This window comes from Athene cunicularia, assembly GCF_003259725.1.
Source record: "Athene cunicularia isolate RWA chromosome 4 unlocalized genomic scaffold, athCun1 chr4_part1, whole genome shotgun sequence".
Taxonomy (NCBI): Eukaryota; Metazoa; Chordata; class Aves; order Strigiformes; family Strigidae; genus Athene; species Athene cunicularia.
This window is the reverse complement of record NW_020799098.1, coordinates 17856124-17879379: the sequence shown is the minus strand read 5'-3', so window position 1 is coordinate 17879379 and position 23256 is coordinate 17856124. Positions and strand designations below refer to the sequence as shown.

General features: G+C 35.2%; 1 protein-coding gene across 10 annotated transcripts in view; it reads left to right on the top strand.

The window, feature by feature from the left end:
- Positions 1–23256, top strand: part of KCNIP4 (potassium voltage-gated channel interacting protein 4) — a 426114-nt gene that overhangs the window by 320591 nt on the left and 82267 nt on the right. Inside the window, exon 2 of one of the 10 annotated variants that reach the window (XM_026846789.1) lies at positions 1685–1796. The exons of 8 other annotated variants lie outside the window; for them this stretch is intronic. The gene's annotated coding sequence lies outside the window, so the exon portion shown is untranslated. Of the gene's footprint in view, positions 1–1684; positions 1797–9678; positions 9735–23256 lie in introns of those variants that run through there. One more of the 10 variants, XM_026846790.1, reaches the window with a different exon arrangement.

The following is a 23256-nucleotide window of genomic DNA, read 5'->3' as shown; positions in this document are numbered from 1 at the left end:
GACTAGCAGCTATATACTTCTACTTCATCCATCCTCCACTTTCCAGTAAAGCAGGAAAGGGAGACCAGAATGAGGAGAAATCTGGCTTCACTGGGAGCCAGTGAGCTATTTCAGTTAGGGCAGAATTGAATCAATACCACTTTTACTAGAAGAGAATGAAACTCTCCCTCTCCTTCCATTACTTTGAAAGTGGTTTGACACTGATCAATATCTTCCCTCCAGCTTCCTTGACTGAGATTTTTGCTGCTGGGCAGCTTCTCTCCAAAGCTTTTGTTTTGTTACTTAGCTGGATGGGGAGAGGAGAGCGATCAGAACTGAGACAAAGGATCAGAGCGGTACAATAGCAGCACCAGAATAAATTCATCCACCAGGAACTTGGAGGAGAGAGACTGGCAAAATGAAGGATAAACTTTGCATATGTGTGTCCAGAATATCTGTCAAGTGGTAGCTATATGGAGATGTTATGTAAATATGTGTGAGCAACTTTATAAACATCAGGGGACTGCATAAATCAGTCTTTAAAAGGACAATCTGTGCCTCTTCATTACGCATTGCTTGGTTTGAAGTGTAACACCTCATACAGAAGTGTTTTTCTTGTGGATGTAATCAACTAGTGTTGCAAACTGTTCTAGACCCTGCTATTCTTCCCCTTCTTCTTCCACGAATTTCTAACAGTTTCCACAACTTATTACCTTTCAAATGCTTATTCAGTTGTAAATACTATGTCTGATACATGAATGTCCCACAAACTCAAAATTGCTTTGCTAGTAGGACCCACTGGTCCCTACATGGTTTTCAACTCAATAGGCCATCAAGGTTATGTAGGAATATTTTATCCTTAGTTTATCTTACTGTAATGCAAAGCAAAGAGCAGTTCACTTACAGTTACCAATAAACATATTTAGCTGTGAAGTCAGCCTTGAGAGTAAATGGAATTGGAAATTGGGGAAGGGGTGTATTTTTTTTTAAATACAGGTAGTTTTCTGTCCTAGGATATATCTACTATGTGCAGGTACAGAAATAACTTGTTTGTTTGTTTCTGCTCTAATTTGGATGGTCAGAAGCCACCTCCAGTCCAGAAGTTATGTTAGTGCATTTGACTTGATTTTTTCTGTCACAGTAACATGCCAAAATGTGGCCCCTTTTGTAGCTGGGATACTTAAAAGCACAGAGAGGATAAGGTTAGGTCTGTCTGCTACCATCTGTGTTAGCATGTTAGTTACCCTTATGGTTTAGCAAAAACATTAATGTTTAAAATATTGTCTCAAGTGCAGTATGAGTTTCCCACTTAGAAAATTAATAATATGGGAAAGACATTGCTGACAAATTCTCTGTTGCTTTGTACTTTTCTAAGAAAACGCAAAAAAGCAAGTTTTCTGCTTGTCTACATGTGGCTGATAAATTATCAGAAATTGGATGTCCTACCCATGTACTGGCGGCAGTGCTACAAGTCCAGGTTCCAGCAGACTCTCAGTCTCCTGTATCACATCTCTCAACCAAATGGGATGCAATGTAGCATAACTCCACAATAAACAGGAAGATAAGGAATATACCACACAGCAGTACATGTCTGCTTACCTACTCTTAGCAGCTGCTTGTAACACTGGATGAGGATCTATCAGTAGCTGTTCAGTTTTCGCATGGTGAAATGTCCACTTCCTACTTGTCTTATTTTCTTCTCCAGAGACACTTGTGGGATTGAGGGAACTACTTTCTTCTGAGTAAACCAGCATCACCTCCCTCAAAAAATTCTGTTCATGGATGCTGATATCCCAGTGCCAATTCATGTCATCAAGGTATATAATAGTGTGAGGTTTCCTATGATGATCAGTGAATCTTTCACACTAGAAATGAATCCAATAATCCCTTCAGCATCAGATTTATTAGCACCTGTGCACATAGCCTGTTTATTTGCTGAATGTGGCTAGGTGAAAGGTGTTAAGATTCAAATATTACCTTTCCAGGGGCATACTAATTCCCCTCAGAAGTGAACCAAGTAGATTACCTTTTTCCTGTGTTTCCTGAACTTTTGTTGTAAATCTTGAGAGAGATTCTGGATTCAAGGTCACTATAGGAAAGCCAGTCTATAGAAGCATCTATAGAAGCACAGCAGAGAACAGTTACTTCAGACCAAGTACAAAGTCTGCATTAAGTCCTGCTTTAAATCCAATCTCAAATTGATGTAAAAATTGAGATGTGAGTTTCAGTATGCTCATCTATAGAGAGGTGTCTTCTTGGACATGTATGTTCTGTATGCTTATGTTGCGTGCAGGACAGACTGCAATTTACTGAAACCTGTAAGCATCTGTTATATCTGTCTTAGGGTTGTATTTATTCCTCACCTTCCCTCAAAAACTAGGCTCTTCCAGGCTTGGGAGCGTGATTTTGTTTGGGAAGCACCATCCTAACTAATATTCTTAGGTAAGAAGATTGTAAACATAGTATAACTGTATTGAAACTGAAGATTTTGTTTCGTTTTGCTTTTACATTAGTGTCTTTCTTATCTGAATAAGATTCACAAATGACATATGAGTGTAAAGTAATATGCTTGATAAAGAAGAGCAAAAATCGTTCTTTCATGTCAAAATCGGGGAAATCGTGCATCAACCTAAACATTTGCTTTTACCAAACTATGAATTAAATGGGACTATTTACTTAAGAATTTTAAGGAAGACCTTACTGATTTGTTGAGATCTTTTCATCAACTACTTTCCATGGACTTCTCCAGGTTTTTTTTTAACATTCAAAACATTTGTGTCACTGAAGAATAGGACATTTTAGATCCATACCAGTCTGAATTCAAAATTTAGATACTGGCTGTGTGAAAAGTGGAGAGAAATATTTCAGATGACATAAAAATACTGGTATAAACCAGGGAGACTTCTGTAAGGACAACTTATGTGCTGTCTTTTCACATGAGAGTTCACGGAAGGATCAGGCATTATGAATTTTCTGAACTGCTTAGAAAAAACGTTTCTTTTTAGTATGCACTCACCCACTGTACTAAAACTTTACTGTCTGGCTCAGGATCATGCAGTATATTTGCATCCTAACTTGGGGAGAGCTCCTTTTGGTCACACAGCTCTGAGAGAAACCTTCTCCTCAATCATTAGGTCCTTCACTTAGACTTTTAGCTTCTTAGTCTTGATTTTTTTTTTTTTTCCAAGAAAATGTTCTTAGTGATAGTTATTTTAGCCTGAGAAATTGACTATTTGCAAGTAAGAAGGCCAATTTCTTTTTGTATTCATCTTTCTGAAGATATAGTTACTTCTGATCATCATATGAAGTTTTTTCAAGAGATGCTGAGTATTTATCTTCAGCAGATCATTCATCCAAAGATGTCTGGGTTTTTACCAGTTTTGCCTCCATGTTAGATGAGATGCCTCTTTCTCGGGACCATTTTACTGTCATTGTTCAAGTATATTATGAATGCCTGAGTATGAAAACATTTGAGACAAAAATGGAATAAAATATATTTGAATTAGCACTCAGAGAAGAAAAACAGAGTACTACCTTTTATCAGGATGTACTACATCTATGAACTGTGACCAACCCTCCATCAGACTATTACAGAAAACTAAATTAAATGTAATAAAAAAGACGAAATCGGAAGATGAAGGAACACTCACACAGAAAACAGTCAGTATTCAATCATGACAGCCATTGCTGGCCAGAATTAGATATCTTTTGAAAAGGAAGGAGGTATTTTCTCCCAGTAAAGGTATGTAACATGTATTTGATTGCTGTAGCAAAGTCTGCATCTAACCAGCGTGCATCCCATATCATAGATGCCAGGAGTTTCCCAAAGAATGCCCTGCTTAGGCATTTCCCCTCTGCACTCTGCAACTACTTCAGGCTCAGGCTGCTTTTAAAAGCTTCACATAAAGTAATTAATCTTAAAATGACAGAGATATTCCGTATGACAAAGTACACTTCTGAAAAATACCTACCCTTGGTCAGCTGAGTATAGGTGAGGAGAGAAAAGCATTGCCTAATCACTAATGAACTTTAGGGCTGAGAATCTAGAAGGCTTTACCATTAGAATATGGTATTTGCAAAGACATAAGTAATCATTGCCTAAAGTCACATTATAGAACAAGATTAAATATGCAGTAATGGAATGACTGAATTTAAAAAACCTCATCTATAATAGTGCACTGATGTAGAAATCATGTAGTAACCTTTGGTCTCTTGACTTTTTAAATTATTTGTTCCATGTCTGATGCAGTTTTTGACCAGAATTCTTTGATATTAATGAGACATGGGAGATACTAAGTGAATTTTGTAGGAATTTATGTGTCTAATCATGTGCAGACCAGTATGAAACATTAAGATTTACAAAGCAGTTGAATCTGTACCATGTAATGCAAAAATAATAACATAATTTAAAGACATTATGCTATAATTTCATTGTTTAGCATGTGTTTTAGCTCATAATAAAAATTCTTAAGGAATTACCTTTGGGAACAATTGCAAAAGCAGCCATAAATCTAGTTCTGTAGTCTCATCTGGCACTTAATGCTGTATAACTGCTTCATGTTACTATAGAAGTATAAAAGAAGCACAGATCAGACTGTTTCATTAATAGAAATGTAATATGCCCTTCAAAATCCATAGTCTATGAACTTTTAGAAATAGCCTAACAGTAGATTGAGTGCATGTGTGTATACATGTGTGTACATTTGTTGAAAAGAGAGAAATATTCTAAAATTAAGACTTTGTGTACCTAATTTTAACACTGAGTATCTTCTAATGACTATGGTATCCCAAGAGGACAGCTGTGTAATGGAAAGTCTAATGCAGATGCAAGTAGGTCACTTTTACTGTTTGAAAAAAAAGTAATTTGTCAGTACTGATCAATTCAGTATTTTTCTGTACAATACGTTACTGCTGAATAGTCTATATTTCCATATTAAAATGTTAGACTGCTGTGCAGATTGATTATTTTATATCTGCTTGTAAGAAGATGGATGGATTCCATATGTGCATTTGCCTGATTTTTGGATATGTATATAGATGAACAGACCTTAAGTATTTTTGATAGACATCTGCCCATATTTTGAGTACATTTTTGGCCTTCCACTAATCACTTAAAAAAAGAATGAGTTATGTCATATAAAGCAGATCATTATTCAGACAACAGGGCTTTTGAAAGTTAGAAGGAGGGATATTGATCAAAGTTCACTGAAATGGGTCAAACCAAAATGAAGTGCAACAGTTCAGTGACTGTTTCATGGTGCTCCCGAAGGTGGTTTGTTCCTGGCAAATAAAACTGCTGGGTTTGAAGGGGAAGGATTAAATTAGAGGAGAGAAGAGATAGTTGAAAAGTAAGAGGAAAAAAAAAAAAGTCTAGTTTGCTTAGTGATCTGTCACCATACGAACAAGTAGCGGGGTAAGAATGTCCTTATCCTTAAAAAAAAAAAAAAAAAAAAAAAGCATTTAAAATAAAATACAGTACTTAGGAGAGTAAATAGAAGGCTCATGAATTTCAATGAATTGGATTTTTTTATGTCATGGGTCAATCATATCACATTTAAGCATGTACTGTTGTGTAAGGAGAGGAAATGTAGCCTTCCATGCTCAAAAAAAAAAGTATTATATTCTCCTGTGATCTAATGGCAAACACTTTACTAATTTGTGATTCTCCAGATACCCACAGTGACAGAAGCACTGGTTTCAGCTTAGCTATATCTGAAAAATGCAGCCATAATGTTTAACCTATGTACTAGCAGTTTGATCTATATTCTTCTTCTACTGTAAATTCTTTATGTTCCTTTGTTTCTCAATAAAAGATGGAGTTCCAGATTCTACACATCATCATGAAATTTGAGATAAGGAAAACTGAGTAGATCAGCGTTCGTTTTTCAAAGTTCTATTTAGGAAGCAAACATCTAATTCCTCCCTCTGAGATGGCAACAGAGTATTCCACTTGATATGAAATATCACTCCTGGTGAATGATACCACTTTCAACAAGCATGGAGCAGTGTTATTGTTTACATTTAAATACTTACTGCTAGTTATTTTTTACAAGAATATGTGTGATTATTATCCTTATTGGCTAATCTGCATTCAGCCTCTCCCTATATTTCTTCTGTAGTTTGAATTGTTTATAAGGTGCTTCATTGTTTATCTGTCAGATGGGTACTAATTATCAGCAAGTTCAATTACGTAATTAAAAGAATTGGAATTAAATAGTATGAAAGCTGGGTTGGCATTCAGGAACCCTTATTATGGTTCCCTTTCTTTGTGACCTTAGGAAATCTAGAAAACAGCGAAAATTGTGCTAGTTAACTCACTGGCTGTTCTGAGAGTAAATAGATTAAAAATTGTATCCTATGCTAAAGTAGCGAGGCCACATGAGTACTGAGAGACACATCAATAGATCTCTTTCAATCTCGCTGTCAAAACTAGGAGTCCAAGTTTGAAACTTGATCATGGTGAGCGATAGAATTACAAATAGCTTCAACGTGTTGAGATTTTTTTAAACAAAAAAGGCGCTCTGAACCCAACCAGAAATGTATTTGCATTGGTCAATACCCAAGACTTTATTTTTACTATGAACACTATATACTTTCTTGTTGAGAAAGCAGGTAGTCTCAGCTCAGATTCCAATAAAAAGTTGTAAAATAAATTACAGTAAGATTTTTACTGTAGCATAGTATTTTATGTTGTAGTCCTATATACTTCAGTTATAAACAATTCTGTTGTGGTTTAACCACAGCCAGAAGCTAAGCACCACACAGCTGCTCGCTCACCCTCCACCCAGTGGGGTAGGGGAGAGAATCAGAAGTGTAAAAGTGAGAAAACTCATGGGTTCAGATAAAGACAGTTTAACGGGTAAAGAAAAAGCTGCACACACAAGTAAAGCAAAACAAGGAATTCTTTCACTGCTTCCCATCGGTACGCAAGTGTTCAGCCATCTACAGGAAAGCAGGGAATACGTCCTTTATGTGTTATATAGCACATAGAATACACATATACACATATGCAATGAAATATGTATGGAAAATAATTTTAGATTTCAATTTATGGTGTACGAAGTGCAAATAGATGGATTTGCAGTATTTCACAGACTGCAAATTAAAAAAAAAAAATTCTTTGCTAATTCGTGTTTCCTTTGAAATGTTTCAAAGTGCAGGCCCTTTTTCTCAATCTCTTACATGAATAGTCTTTTAATACAACATATTTGTAATATGAATGCACTTTCAATTTTGGCACAAGGTGCTATTTTGTTATTGGAGTGTGGAGATTTTCTACACGATTCTGTTTTCCCAAATGTAAGAAATATAATTCATTTTAATTTAAGCATAAATTATAAATAATAACTTGAAGAAAAATTTTTATAGTTTAACATTGCAGATAATCTTGTTATATTTCAATAATGATGCACTGCAAATAAATGTTTCTTTGTTATATTTCAATAATAAGTAATATGATTTACATTGCTAAAAAAGAAAATTGTTTCCAGTTCTTCTCCCTCTGGGCAATTTTTCATCCTCATTACTGAAGTCAGTAAATGGAGCCCAATCAATTAACTTGCAGTAATCATTTTGGGATTGGTTTTCACCCCTGATCATCAGGTATATTAGATTTTCTGCTTTTGTCAGATGAACAAGTCTAATGCATTGTACTATATACAGAGGTTATACTCTTTAACAGAGGTTATATGTGTCCATCACTTTATTCTTTCAGCAGAGTATTGTGCAAAACCCGTCACATTTCAAATATAGCAATCAACACAAAAGTATAGGCTGTTTTTATAAAAGCAGAGAACCTCAGAGTAATACCAATAAATGGGTACTTCAGTGTGTACCATGAATTACCATGAATTTGTTCTTCTAACTTTTTTCCAAATGGAGATGAAATTGCTGAAAATAGTGTTATTAAAAGCTTTTATTCAGATCTCTTTTATCTGTGCCAGGTTAAAAATGTATCTCATGGATGAATGCTTGAATAGAGGCAACTGAAAAGTCATAATTAAGTAAAATCCTTAGTAGCAAATTCTTACTATTATGAATTTTACTAAATTGTGTGATTTTGCATTAGTTGTGTAACTAGAGAGAGTAGTCACCACCATTCTGTTGATTATTTGAAAAATAAGAAAGTTTCTGCCCAAAGGCTTTACAGTTCAAGGGCTGTTTCTATTTGTACTGCTTCAGAAGCAGCCATAGAGAAGGCTGGTGACTCGGGGAGTAGCAATCTCACTTCTAGTTCTCTGCTGCTGAGAAGGAACAAGTAGCAGCAGATCAATATTTCTGGCAGCTCACCTTTTCTTTGCTCTGCATGGCATCCCACTCAGGGACATCTGATGGGAGAGAGAGAGGAGATTCAATGAAATGCTTACATGAATAGAAAACAGGATGGGGTGGGTCTGCAACTCTTCTCCAGAGGTGAGGAGGTGACAAATGACCTAACATTTGCATGCAACAACATGCAAAGACAAGTGGAGATTTTGTGTGGGCTGTATAGTTAGGTCACAGCCAGGCCCAGAGGCATCGCGGTGGAAGCACATTTTGTATGCCGTTTTTAAGGAGGGCTTAGAATTATCATGGGTTAATTGATTAAGAGAGTTAAACACCTAAGGAGCTGCAAGGAAGGAATCATAGCAGGGTTTGTTAAGGACTAAGATATTAGTCTTTTAAAAGTAGATAAGATTGAAGGACAATTACAACGGACTTCACAGGCTCAGAGAAAGCAAGCTGTAGATCTTGTTCAGTTTTGATCTACTAAAATGTATGGATCTTCTACTAAATGTATCTGGGCACAGAAGCAACATGAAGGAGGGGAACTATGCTAAAAAATATTAAACTTTAGGATTTTCTGTTGTTACCATTTCCCCAGAGAAGTGTAGTGGTTCTTATTTAATGTGGGAGATGATAAGTGAATATTTGAAAAACAACTGCTTTCCAATGAAGGAACCTGTAGTTGGAAGTGCTGTAGTGAAAATGCTCTGGTTTTTAGAAGTGTTGAACTATGAGAATTGTGGTGGATTTTGAAGAAACTTTTCTGAAAATCAGGCCACACCAGTTCAAATTCCTAGATTTTTGTGAGCCGGTTTAGACAGCTACATTTGAAAATGCAGTTTAAGCACTGGTGGTTCTTCACATGCTATTTATCCTCAGCAGAAAATCTTTTTCTTTTTTGATGTTTTTTAGGACTTTCAGGTTGTATGATCAATCTCTTCAGTGAGGTGAATCCAGGCAGGTCTAAAGCATGACTTGTACTTAGTTTACCTAGCTTTTGGTGGTTTGGTGTGGAGTGTAGTGGACTCAGATGGTCAAAAATCTACCTGGAAACTACATTAAACTACTTCATGCACAGGTTGTATGGACTTGTTTTTTAAATGATCTCCCTCATTCTTATTTCAATAAATACTAGTCTTACCCTGCAGATACTAAGAAGCATTATGTAACACTGAGTGATTCAAAATGTATTACTACTGTACTACATAGTTGCACATTTCTGAGAAAAAAATAATAGTTTTATTACTTTATTCCCATTATAATTGAATTAATAAATTGAAGCATTGCTCCTACTTTGGAATGTATTTGAGACTTGTTAAGGAAGTTCAATTCTAAAAATGAATGGAAAAAATCCCTGTGTTGTCTCTACTTTGATATTTTAAAGATACGTAATATAATTAATATTTTCTATTCCTTTCTTTGCAGTTGTGGTCTTGCAAAATATTTGAGTCGAAACCTTACTTCCTAAAATCATATAGAGAGTTTTTGCTGTAGGTCTTTCTTGGCTTCTTATGAAAATGAGGAAGGAAGAATAAGTTAGTAAATTAGAATTGAGGGGTTTTTTATTTTCCTTTAGTGCTTATGGAGAGAAACTGAAAATGCAAACTTTTCACAGAACTGAAACTTAGGAATTCATGGGAGTGGTAGGAATGTGAATTGACAGAATCTGGTAAAGTTTCACCTGGTTTAATGTTTTCTGATTGTCTTATTTAATATCTGTCTTAATATTTGATAAATATTTTACATTTAAATTATGTTTTTCATTCACAAAACATGCAAGAATAGCAGAAGAAAAGAAAGAGAAAATGAAAGGAATTAATTTCAAATCTCTAGATTCATATCCCAGATGTATTCCTTCAATATAAATTTATCCTCTATTCATCCTAAGTAGTTAGCACTTTTCAAGATGAGACTAAGGAAGGTTTAAAAGCAAACACAAGTACCAAACTCTAAGCTGAGTTCCAGAAAAATTCAATAGCGGGCAGTTCCTAAGGGAGAATATTCATGTGAGAACTCGCCTCTTCTGAAAATTTCACCCACATCTGTTTGCCTAAATAAAGTAGTAGAGTGGAAAGCTCTTTGAAAATAACCATACCAAGCTTGTACAGAAGCCACATAGAACTGTATAAGACCTCAGTATAAGTCCTAAGTTGGATGTCTCTAGTGCCTGAACTTCATGTTCTGTACAGACCTGAGTTGCACTCTGAATTTTCATACAGCTGTATATGCATATGACTCCTCTCACACATTTTTCTTTCCAATTATTAAATGTCCTGTTTCTGAAACATTGCATTATGATTACAACAGAGAAACACCCTGAGTAATTTGTATGTATACTAATTTCATGACAATTAAAATGAGTTCTGGACTGGTATGCTTTGGGGAAATTATTAATCTTCCTTGAATTACCATATCTTTAAATGTATAAATATCCATCAGGTACGTGAAATGAATCATGTAACGTGATATTTTTAACAAATTAGTGGGGGCATATTCTATGAATATTGAAGAATGCAGATGTACTGCATATTTACCTTTCCATGCTATTATGATTATTTTCTTGCAACATATGTTGGGATTTTCTAAGGAACTGTCTGTTTTTTCAGATTTATTTTTTTTTTTTAATTTTAGTTGCAGATTTCTCCTGCTCTGCAAAATGAATAGTTTGTGATCATAGTTTCAGCTAGCAATCAGCCGCTTCAGCTTGTTTTGTGGAAGATCAACTGACCCTAAATGCTCAGTAGCTATATTCCATTAAATGTCCGTCAGTTCTTCGTAAATTTGACACCAATCAGGTGTTTGTCATTCAACAGCAGGATAGAAGATAGAAAGTATCTCTGAAAGTGCTATTTTAAATTAGAATTGAAAACTTAGATATTTTTCTTTAATCACTACAGCTGTCATCCTGTGCTTCTTGGAAATGCCATGTTTGTCAATTGCAAATGAGAGAAGGATGGGAAGAACCTCTGAGTAGCTTAGTCATACCTTGTTTCTTGTTCTCTGTGTAAAGCAACACAATAAAGACCAAGCTGTTATACTAAAGTGGAAGTTAATTTCAAAAAAATGCTTTTCTTGAAAAAAAAAAAAGATAGTGTTTTAATTTAATCACTAAATTGACTTAACATTTTTTTATGCTACATGTTTTAATTTGTTTCCTTAGCCTCCAAAAAATAGTATAAAAAATAAATAGAAAAAAATAATTCAAAGTTTTGTGATTTACAGCTGTTCCTGGAACGGACAGATTCATGAGAAAGGCTAGGCTGGGATTAACTGGAGTGATTCTCCTTCAAAATAATTATGACTTTATGATAAGGTACTGGAATATGAAGGTGTGTAGGTGTGGTATGCAGTGGGAGTGTAATAGGCTTAAAAGAGGAAAACAGGACTTGGTAAGTGCATGTATGTCAAAGATATCACATGACAGTCCCATAGTTTATGACCATGCTTCAACAATCTACTTAAAATATAGTTTGAGTCAAAATTATCTGAAGATTGCTTGCAGAACCCTTTAATGGTGATTTATTTTGTTATTGAACTTTGTAATAAAGAATAACAAATCTTCCTGGAGCAAGAATGATCTAAGTATTGTAAATGTTAGTCACCAAGATAATATTTGTCCAGAAATGCTTGAAAGACCACTAGGGACTCTAATTAAAAAGTATCACAGAAAAAGGAGAAAAGAAACTATGACTAATTATTAATCTCCAGAACTGAGCTGATTTAATTAATTGAAGAATAAAGGTCATTGTCAAAGCTAACTGAAAAGGTACAACTTCTGTCAATATTTATTGGATTAGACTTTTCTGTTTTCTCTAAGCGTTGGGTACTGCAGAGTGCTGCTCTCTTATCTTCCTATTGCTATTCACTGGCTGAATCTACGAGGCATCTTTGTACCTATTTAAAACTATCTGTTACCACACTTTTAGTCTAATACTGGCGCCATATGGCAAATAGCCAACCAGGCTACTGACTGGTGAGCTGGGGGTATGACAATGCCCATGATGTGTGCAGGATATGTTGCTCTGTAAACAGATAACCTCTTACTCCCCTTTTCCTATATGTATTTAAAATATGTGCAACGCCATGTAACACTTCAGTACCAAAGCAAATTTCAGACAGCATAGACTGTTAGAATTAGTGTTTTCAGTGTAATTGAAATGAACTTTAGGTAAAAAAAAAAATAAAAATCCTATCTTTTTATTCCTTCCGCAACGTTACTTTAAATTAGGTTAATACACACTGAGGCATTTTACCTGTCACATTCAAATGAAGGCTGTGAACCTTCTCTGGTTATTTTCTGAATAGCTATTTCATGTAAAAGCTCTTTTTTAACCAGAAAACACAGTTCTGATAGTTCACAGTATACATTCATAATGTATAGCTGCTTGAGTTCTCTCCTGCGTTTTCTGCCGATTCCCATTTCCCCATGAAGAACCCTTGATGATAATTTTCATTGATAAAGTCACCAGGAGATTAGAATACATAAGAAATACAGAATGAGGCTTTCTTAGTGTTACCAGCCAAACAATAATCTTCAGGTAATATGAATAAATTACTGTTTTTCAAGAGTATACATGTCAGCTTCTACCTGTCTGTTTTTTACAGAGTGAAATTGTCCACTTGATGCTGTTAGTTTAATAAAACCTTTTCATAATGAAGAATGTTTTTGTAGGGAGAGAGTTAAATTTCAAAGGATTTTCAGTCTCCTTTTCAGTTGATGCACAAATTTATCCATTCCAAAAATTACATTCTGAAAATGAGACATTTATTGCCATAAAATGTTAATTGCCTTTTGGTCTTGATTTTGTTTTTCATTTTCTTTTGTTTTTTTATAATACTAGCATATATATAGTAATTGAAAGACATCTTTGGTGTAAGCAGATCCCTTAGGCAAACTGTTATGTCACAGTGGCCAACTATTCTAATAGCTGTGAAGAAATCCACCTTTCAGGGCAATTCATTTGTAGTAAAATCACCTCTTGACTCTTTCTGTAACCTTTAATCTTTCCTTGGTCACAGGCTAGTGGAGAAAAATAGCTCAGCAAAGATAATTGGCTTTGCTAGGCTCTCCCAGCTGAAACATGGAGGCTGTCACCCAGAATTTCATCCATGCAGAGAACAGGCCACTGAGCACCACAGTCCAAGGGCAACACAGATGACGCCACCTCTGTCAGCTGTCAGTTCTCCTTGATGGGGCCAGACTGGGCAACATCCTGACTCTGAATTAATATAGTGAAAGTCTGCAGAGAGCAACATGAGCAAATAGGTTCCTGTCCTTTCACAAGAGTCAGCGGCAGCCTGCCAGAGCTGGGCACAGCCCTACCTAGCCCTCTGAGGGATCCTCTCTTCCACAGTGAAGAAGTGGCATCTCCGTTCCCAGGGGAGGAATGGCCTGGAGAACTGCCTTATATGTGTCCTGGAAGCAGACAGCCAGTCTGGAGAGTAATTGCATCTTACTCCCTGCATCTCTGTGGAAGACATTATTCATTTTCCATCAGACTGTTACAGATTTGAACTGTTTCAACTGAGTTGACTTCCATTGTCCAGTTAGCTCGTTTAATCATTTTCCATTTGCCTATCAGTCATCTCCAATAAAGCAGAGTTTTTACTTTTACAATTCTTTCTCCGTCATTGTCCTAAAATGCAGCTTAATTAACATTAATATTTTCACACATGCCTTCATATTTTTAAAAATCAGACCTAAAGGTGGAAGGTCTGAGTGTCAGGTGCTGCTGAATGCAGCATTGCTAGCCAGTATAAAACAGTTGCCATTTCAGACTACTGGAAAGCTAAACCTTAATGTAGTCTGAAATATGGAGGCTGAAATACAGAGGCAATATAGTCAGAAATATAGAGGTAAAAAAAAAAATGCTAGTAACATCTGGTAAAAGCTTTTCAAGAATCAGTTTTTTGAATCTTTTATGCCTTTACAGATTTCAGAAGATTCTTGCTGTGCTGATTTCTCTACAGTGGTCCCCCTCAAATGGATGTTTGTCATAGTTGACTAATGTTTTGTATAAATTAATTGGTTATTGCCTGTAGCAAAAATATCTTCCATGAAACTTAATATATAAGGAAAGTGAAGCACCTCTGCTCCTCTTTATCAGCATCAATACATTTTGAAGGAACTTACTTATAGTTTCTGCATGATACAGTGCATTTTCCATCAATTTGGTGAAGGCTCAAAAAATTTTAACGCTATTGATTTGTATTCCCTGTGTTTGCTGACTATAATTCTTCATCTGTACATTCAGTCTGTAGAAATTCAAATGCTAAGCAAAACTGACTCTGCTGCTAAATTTACTGCCCTGCTGCTAAATTCTAAACCATCTTTACATTTGTTCTACCAAAGTAAGTGATGAGATTAATCAGTGTTAGTTACTTAGTACAGCAAAAATTCTACGGAAACCGTTTGTCTCTGGAACAGTGGAATTCTTCCAGCCAAACAAATGATCATTTGGGATGCTAAGTTTTCTCCTGAAATTCTCAGTTTTATGGGTCCAAATCTTTGAAAGGCCATGAAACTCAAGCTCTTCAAGGAAAAATGCATATATTTATCTTACACATGTTGTGGGGATCTTACCACAGTATCTACAAAATCAAGTAAAGAGCAAGCCAGACATGGGATAACTTTTCCTTTTTTTCTTCCTTATTGGGGAAAATAAAACCCACCTTCTTTAAAAATTAGTTTCAATAAACATCTTTCCTTAGAAGATATGTTTTTTTCAATGTAAACAACTTTATAAAAGAACATGCAATCGATAATCACTTGGGCAGATTTTGGAGGGGGAACTATTTTCAGTTTTACTTTTCATGCGCTTTTACTTCTTTCACGTTTTTCTTAATGCTTCTGCATATATTTTGGTTTGACAGGTATACTCTGAGCAAGTTAATTCTTTAATTTCTTAAATTTAGATCCACATTTTAAATATAAATATGTGTTTCTTTTACTGTGGCTGAAAAATGAAAAGAAAAAAAAGAGCAAAATGTGAACTTTTTTCTGTGAAGCAAGGTGTTCACTATGAAAAATAGCTCTCACAGGGAAGCAGTGCTCTGTCAGCTAGTCTGTTATTCAGAGTGGTCTCTCCTGGTGATTTCTAACAGCCTGAAAATACAGATAAGGATGGTGAAAAATTAGCTTTGGTTCTCTGACAAATTTAATCTGCATTAAATTTTCACTGGGTAAAATATGAAATATTAGATTGTTCTTACAACCTTTTAATATTTCCTAATACAAAAAAATAAGAAACCTAACTCCGAAACAAGTAACATCTACTTTAAAACTCAGTCTGTATTTATTACTTTTGTACTTTTGACTGTTTATACTGGACTAGGGGCTGTAAAAGTTTGTGTAGTTCTGTTTTTGTTCAGTCCATCTGGAATCAGAAAGTCAGTACACCTCACAGTATAGACTATTTGTGTTAAACAACTTGAAAAACAGTTTTTTTCATAGCCATTTTTTTTCCTTTCTCAACAGAGATACAGATAAGCATACATCTGTAAAACCTGGCTTAATATATATTGACCCAAATACTTGAATGATTGGTATAATCATGATGTAAAGTCAGTTTTCCACAGGATTTTTTTTCAGTTCAAAGGCAAAAACTGTTCTGGAGCTGGAATCTAATTTAGGTGCTATTTTAAAAATCTACTTCTAAGCTTTCCTGCAGGATTTCTATTTAACGTTTTCTAATCCAGATTCTTTTCACTGTTTATTATTTTCTTCAATGTTTTCCCCATTGTCTTCTAACTTCAGATTCTCAAACTGCTACTGCAGCCAGTCCCACCCTTGAACCTGGAGCATTTAATTTGGGAAGACCTTTCCTTCATGTTGCCTAGATTTTATTCCCTACTCTCAGTTCAGGTTACCTGAGTGCAGCCTACTGCTGAGAAAATGCTGTGCATCCTTGGTTTCCTTGCATTCTGAATCTTTGAACAAAAGGAATTTAATATTGTCAGAATTTCTGCTGTGTTTTTGTGAATCACAATTTCAAATATTTACAATCATTGCCAAATTTATTAGATTTTAAAAGGGACTCCAAAGGTCCATTCAAGTAATGGGCTAAATTACAAGTGCCAATTTTGAAGCTGACATAGCTTGATAAAGGTCTTCAGGAACATTTCAAGTCAGGAAAACAAAGTATGTTTTCCTAGCAATGGGAATAAGAGCAGGGGAAATTGTGGGAAATGTTAGTTCAAACATCTTTGGATTTGTAAAATCAGAGTCATAACCAAAACCAGGATATCAGAATGGGAATAATAATATGTGGTAGCTTTGTCATACATGAAGTTAACTGGTCTTCTTTTATATATAACACAACACTGACTTGTGTACATAGGAGTATTATCAGAAAAATGACTTCTTTCTCTTTCTCACCCATCTACCCTTCCTATGTAAGAGACCTCACGTAGTACTTGGACTGTTATTTACTCCCAATGTACTAGAGCCCAAAGGAAAGTGATATCTCAAAAAGACTAGTAAATATGCTGCACTGAAAGCACATATAAATTTGTTTTTCAAGGTTATCTAAGAGTTTGTTGAGCTGTAACCCTTTTCATTTATTCAGAATTTTACTTTTTATTAGGCAACTGCACAATATTCTACTGTAAGGTCATGTTGGACTTTTTGCTCATTTCAAAAATGAATAATTAAAGTTGCTGTCCAAAGCACAAATATCCAGCCTCATTTAAGTACTGATGGAGATACTGGTAATGGGATAGATATTATTAAATTTTCCAATTTATTTATGTGTTGCTTGTTGAAAAAAAATATTCAAGAAAATGTGCAATACTGCAATGATTATATGTGGTGCAACATTTACAATCTCAATAAATAACAGACATAAATGAATATATTATACAAGCTATTTTATACAAACACTGATAACAGAGACGGCGACAAACTGGAAAGTAATACATTTTACAAGTTCTTTGAGAAAGACCAGACAAAATGGATTGATTTAGCAAGAAGAGAACTTGGAATCAATTCCTGTTTTTTAAGATACATTGTGATAATTCTGTACAAAGTGCTGAGAGGAAAAGGGATATTAACTATTCTCCTGAAGCAGGCTGCAACTACATATCTCAAGCTTGGAAGTTATTTGAGCTACAGTTGCTACGGTAGAAGTTACCTGACTGTCAGGCTTTCAGTTCTTTTCCAAAAAGAACATTTTATGAATAATATTTGTCAGTGAGTCAGAGAAAGCTTATCTGTTTGAGAAAGAAATCAATTACCCTCACCCAGGGTCAACTAAACTTTGAAATTTGCCTGCAGCCAAAGGTCCAAACCTAATTTACTGAAAGTTTTCTATCAAGCTTTAGAGTATGAGGCCATGATAACTTCTTGTTGCCTTATGGCAAAGAAGCAGATGTTCACTACTGTCCAGCTTTTCATTAAGAGTAAATGCTAACTTCTGTTCATGAGGTTCCTGATAACAGTGAAAAATTGGTACCTTATTTATTTCTGAATATTTTTCCATACATTATAGGAATCAGTCTAAATAAGAGTTATCACCATGACTAGGGTTTATATTAACCTGTCAGCTTTGTGAACTTCGTTCTGTAAATGTCTGTTGTGGTTGCAGCGATTGGTGTTAAAGATTGAGGAAGTGTTAGAGAATGACGCAGAGATACGTTGACTTATTTTCCAGTTTCATTCTTCCTGTCTGCATAAAAAAATGTTGATCAAGGAAAAAGGCTGGATGTTAGACTGATGCTTTCAGTTGAGACCACAGTAAACCAAACAGGAAAATACATGTGATTTACTGATCAGTGTTTATAAAAATACTGTGCTTGAACTTTTACTTCCAAATAAGACTGTATCATTGTCCTCAACAATGGTAACATAGGCTTTCCTGTGGCATAGGTGTTGGTAATAAAATGCCTCAAATGTGACTTAGGTCATTTGTAGGGGCTTGAAGCTCTTCAGCTGACCCTTACCTTCTAAACAGATTACTTACAAAGAGTTTGGTGTTGCAGGGTGCTAACCACATTTCTTCTCTCCAGGAAAACCATTACAGAAATGTGTAAATTAAAAGGTAGTTATTTCCATTAAAGTCTGTGCACTTAAAAATCAGTTGAATGAATGGTCTTAAACTTAGACAAAACTTAAAGTTAGAATACCATCAGAGTAATTAGAGCTCAGCAAGGCCTAATAGGTGGTTAGACATTAGACCTAATCTGTGATGCTGTCTTGGGTTTATCTTGAAAACTATCAGTGATAAAGATGACAAGGATAAAATGAACACCAGTGAAAAGCAGCAACTCGGAGACTACTTGTCATTAGCATGTGGTGTCACTGTATTATGGCACAAAACGTTGGGGAAGATTGCAAGACAGATTGATATAAAAAATTCTTCTTTAAACTAGGTCTGATGTGGTTTTCAATGTACCCAGAAATGTGCATTAGTTGTCATTATAAAATTAACTTTTCCCAACAGTTACCACAGAGTGATACATGACCGTAGTTGTTTCATGGATGCACAAAAACCTTTGCTCTTCAAACTATACATTCTGTTGCTGAGTTGAATATAAATAAATCCTGCAGGCCTCTGAGCACTTGACTGTGCTAGAGATGAGGTAGCGGCTGGATTGCTGTGGAAATTTATGGGTCTCCAACAAACCATGTTAAAAATATACTGAATTAATACGCAGAGTCAGAGTTGCTCTGCCACGGTAAAAATCAGATTAGGTAATGTGGGTTAGTATTGTGATGTTGCTGGTACAGAAATAGTGTTTAATTCATAGATGATTCCTCCTATTAGAGAATGTAATAAAATATGCAGGTCTTGTACAGCTGTGTTCTGTGGGGCTACGGGGAAAAGGAATAAATGCTTCCAGAATACCTCCTGGGTGTTTTGTGAGCCACTCTGTTAGCCTAAGAAGTGCTTAGAAAGAAGTATTACCACCTGTGGAAAAGGCATGAGAGATTAGAAAGTGTTTCTGAAGGACGATTATATTCTGAAGCTCTGAAGATTTTCTTCTACTGTACTTTTTTCTGCTTATAAACTTTCGTTTTCAGTGCAACCAGTTGTTACTTGTGGAAAGTTCATAGAAATCCCTCACCACAGAAATTATTTGCAGCATTTGGTTGCACTAAAAGGCTTAACCACAGTGGTCATGGTTTCATAAATACTGGGATAAATAAAAAAAAAGTGTGCAAATATACATATCCAAGTTTAATGGAAGTTCACTGGAAATAATAGATATTCTTCATTCTACTTTATCAGAAGTATCACTTTCAGAACTTCAAGCCAATGTCTTGTCAGTCTGTGCCAGAGACTCATGTAGAAAAGGTTTTACTCTGTTTCGTCTCTTGGCAGACCAAAAATCCTTTTTCCTTAAAACTTGATTAAACACAGTTCCGTCTCGTGGGACTGGGAAAGATCATGTGCACTCCATTTCATAGTTCTCAGCAGCTGAGGACAATTGTTGGAATCCGATGCTGATAATCTCATATTTGGCAGGACCTTAAGCAGGTCTGGCATCTCTGTTAACAGATTCTTCAAGAAGATGGATATGTCTCAACACTTCTTTTTCTTTTTCTTTTTCTTTTTCTTTTTCTTTTTCTTTTTCTTTTTCTTTTTCTTTTTCTTTTTCTTTTTCTTTTTCTTTTTCTTTTTCTTTTTCTTTTTCTTTTTCTTTTTCTTTTTCTTTTTCTTTTTTTTTTTTTTTTCCCTCATTTAATTGCATCAGAATTGCTATAGGCATCTTGAAGATTTAGCTTTCTGACAGTTTTTCATTTAATTGTGCAATTTGTAAATCACCCACTTTTTAAATTCTCTGTTGTTTTACTCATCGTATGAACTACTTTTTATAACTTTAATTCTACAAATCACAGATAAAACCCCCTACATTTCAATATTAAAATGTAATAATCCAAATTAGCTCGGAATTTTATGAGGCAGGAGTATCTGAATAAAACATTATTTTAAGGCTGAATTGTAGATAAAAGGGAAAAAAAAACACCCAAAGAAAATGTAAACTTGCTATAATTAGGGATTGTCCATGGCTTTGTATTTTTGTGTCAGTATATTGGAATTTTCTTCTGTTAAAATGGGTCTAAGCAGAAAATGTGGATATGGGAATGACAAGATCCTTTCTCAGATTTAGGAATTCTGAAGATTACTTTCAAACCCCTGAAAGGGATTCTCTTTCTCAGAATGGGGCTTGTGTTCAGGATGGTCAAATAACCATTCTGCAAGAGAAGCAGAACCCCACAAATCTCTGCTCTAAGTGCCAGGCTGGCCAGCATTTTGCACTTGACTTTTTTTAAGGGAAACTCTCTCTGAACAACTGTAATTTCCTTATATTCCATCCCAAATTTATCACAGACAATATAATTGATCTAGTGTTTATTCCTAAGCATGGGTGGGTTTTTCTAGAAATTCTTTTTACCATTTTTCAGCATACCATGCTAAAAATTGTATCCCGTTGCTCTAGCAAACTGATTGCGTATTCCAAAAGCCATTACAAAAATTTTAACAGATCTTATCATATGTTTCCAGTCCTTTACACAGGTCCTCCTCCGCATGGCAATATACACTTTTAAAAGTGTAAAAATGTGCTTTGATATCAGTATTTAGTTAATAACCTTGGCTTTTTACAATACTCTCTGTTCAGCTGCCTATCAGAGATATCATAGTAATATATTACAAAATTTCAGATTGTTCACCATAAGTATTTTCAGGTCACATCTAGTTTTCAGACGTTAAATCTATCTTTCACTGTCATCAATTATATCTCTTACTCTATTTCAAGGTAAAATAACTGACAATGTAAAGTATTTTCAATATTTTGCCTGGTTCTCTGGAAAACACAGTTTCTTTAACAGTCTGTTATGTCGTATTTTATTAATTTTAATATCTGTTAGGTTCAGGACTTCAATATACTAGCATATGTAAAGATGCAATAACATGGAATTTAGCATCACTACTTGTATAGGTTGTGTCACTTTCCTTGTTCAGCTGATTTTGTTGTTTATTCGTACATTTATCCATAAATTTAAACAATCCTTAGTACTAAAAAATAAATCCTTAGTACTAAAAATAAATCTTCCACTCTTCCCCTGTTCTGTAACATGAGATAAACTATCTGCTCCCCCTCTGAACCACTGTGAGTTAAAATTGGAGATAAAGTTATTAATAAAGCCTTTTATGTTCCTCCATTTCTGGCAGAGAAATTCCTTCCCTCTTCTACCACAAACTTCAACTTTCCGTTTCCATGTAAAAATTTTCCGAAGGCTCTTCCTTCAGGTCAGCTCTTAAACTTGAAGATGTCCAATGTCTTCTTGACATCCCTCAAAACCGGTCAGTGTTACTGGTTCTTTCTTTGGTCTCTGATAGTTGTGGAGGAGATAGATTCACAGCCTTCTCAAATATTGCTGTATTAATAAGGACTTTATCTGTGGCCGCTGAGAAACCTTCAGTAGGTGTGTTTTAATTTCTTCAGAAATTTCTGATCTCTTGATTTAAATTATCTCAGTCATTACATTTTATGTCTGTGAGCAATTTCATTTTTGCTCTATCTTGGTCTAATAGGAATTGTCATTTCCAATTTCCCTTCTTCATCTCATGCCGACATCATTGTCTGTTGTTGGATCAGCAACATTCTAGTTTTTTGCTGGCTTTAGATAGATAATGGGGAGATTTTTTTTGTTTTCTGTTGCAATTTTTTTCTGATGGTATAGGAGTAGAGATACACAGGACTCACATAAATTCTAATACCCTGTTAAATTGCTGAGGATGTACACCAGGTTCCAGGGCATGATAGTAACAAAACAAGAGCCAGTTCTGTACCCTCGTCCCAGAAGCAAATTGCAAATATTGTCTCTGTTGACTTCTTTAATAATCTGTGTGTGCAACTGTGTGTGCCATTTGAGACTTTATAATACACCTACCAAGTTAGCTGCATTCATCAGTAAAATGTAGTTACAGAGTTTTCCTTTGCCTGTATTTTTTCTTCTCTTTCTGTCTTTCATTCTGAGATCCTCACTGGCTTTATTAATATTTCTGTTGACTGGCAGGTGTCTACTGACTTGATTTTCCTGTGTATTCATCTGTACAATCGTTCTTTTTAAAAAGATAGGCACAGCAGACAAATGGAATGTGGTGTATTATTCTTACATATATATATAAGACACAACATGTTATGATTCACCAAGATCAAAGTCTATGATAGTGTAAGGGATTTAACCTTTATCTCCCAGTGTTTGGGATACCACTTCCTACTGGTCAAAAAAGCAATCAGGAATATTCTGTATTAGTGTCATTTCTGGTACATTTATTATGCTTATCTCCACACAAACAGGAAGGAGATTTTTCTTCATGTCTGTTTTATGTGTTTCCATGGCTTATGTCCTGAGCAAAGCGGATTATCTGTAGTTTGTATGGTGCTCCATTTACATCTGACTAGTAAAGAACAAAGTTACTCTGAGTGTATGGTTTATTGGGAAAATAAGCTTTTCAGTCAGTGCCCGAAGCACACTGAATCTCTAAAACATCAAAGTAGATTGTACAACAAAATCTAGGAAAAAAACTATATCAAGCTGGAATACAAAGTACTGACAATGCGAAGAGAGGCTGGGAAGTTGTGTGCATGTTCTAGTACATTACATGTTCAGGGAAATATGAGATGGCATTCCTTCTTTTTTGCTGTGTAAGGATTTAAACATAAAGCCTCCCTAATGAGAACAGATTGCAGCACATCTGTCTTTGGTAGGTAGACATGTTTTGTATTACCAGTAATGCAAGAAGTAGGGTGAGATGTTGAACTCCAAAAAAATGTGAGAAGTGAGCTATAATCTTGAGGACTTCCACTAAAGAGTTTATTCATTACTAAGAAAACCACTAAGCTAAACTGTTTGTTGCAGAAAAATAAATTCACTGTTAGTTAAATGTGATGTAGGACATGCGTGAGGGACATACTCTTTATTATCTTTTCAACAGGTTTATGTCATTGTGCCTTTTCCTAACAGGTATTTGAGGCATTTTTCCTAGCTGAAGGGAAAAGATG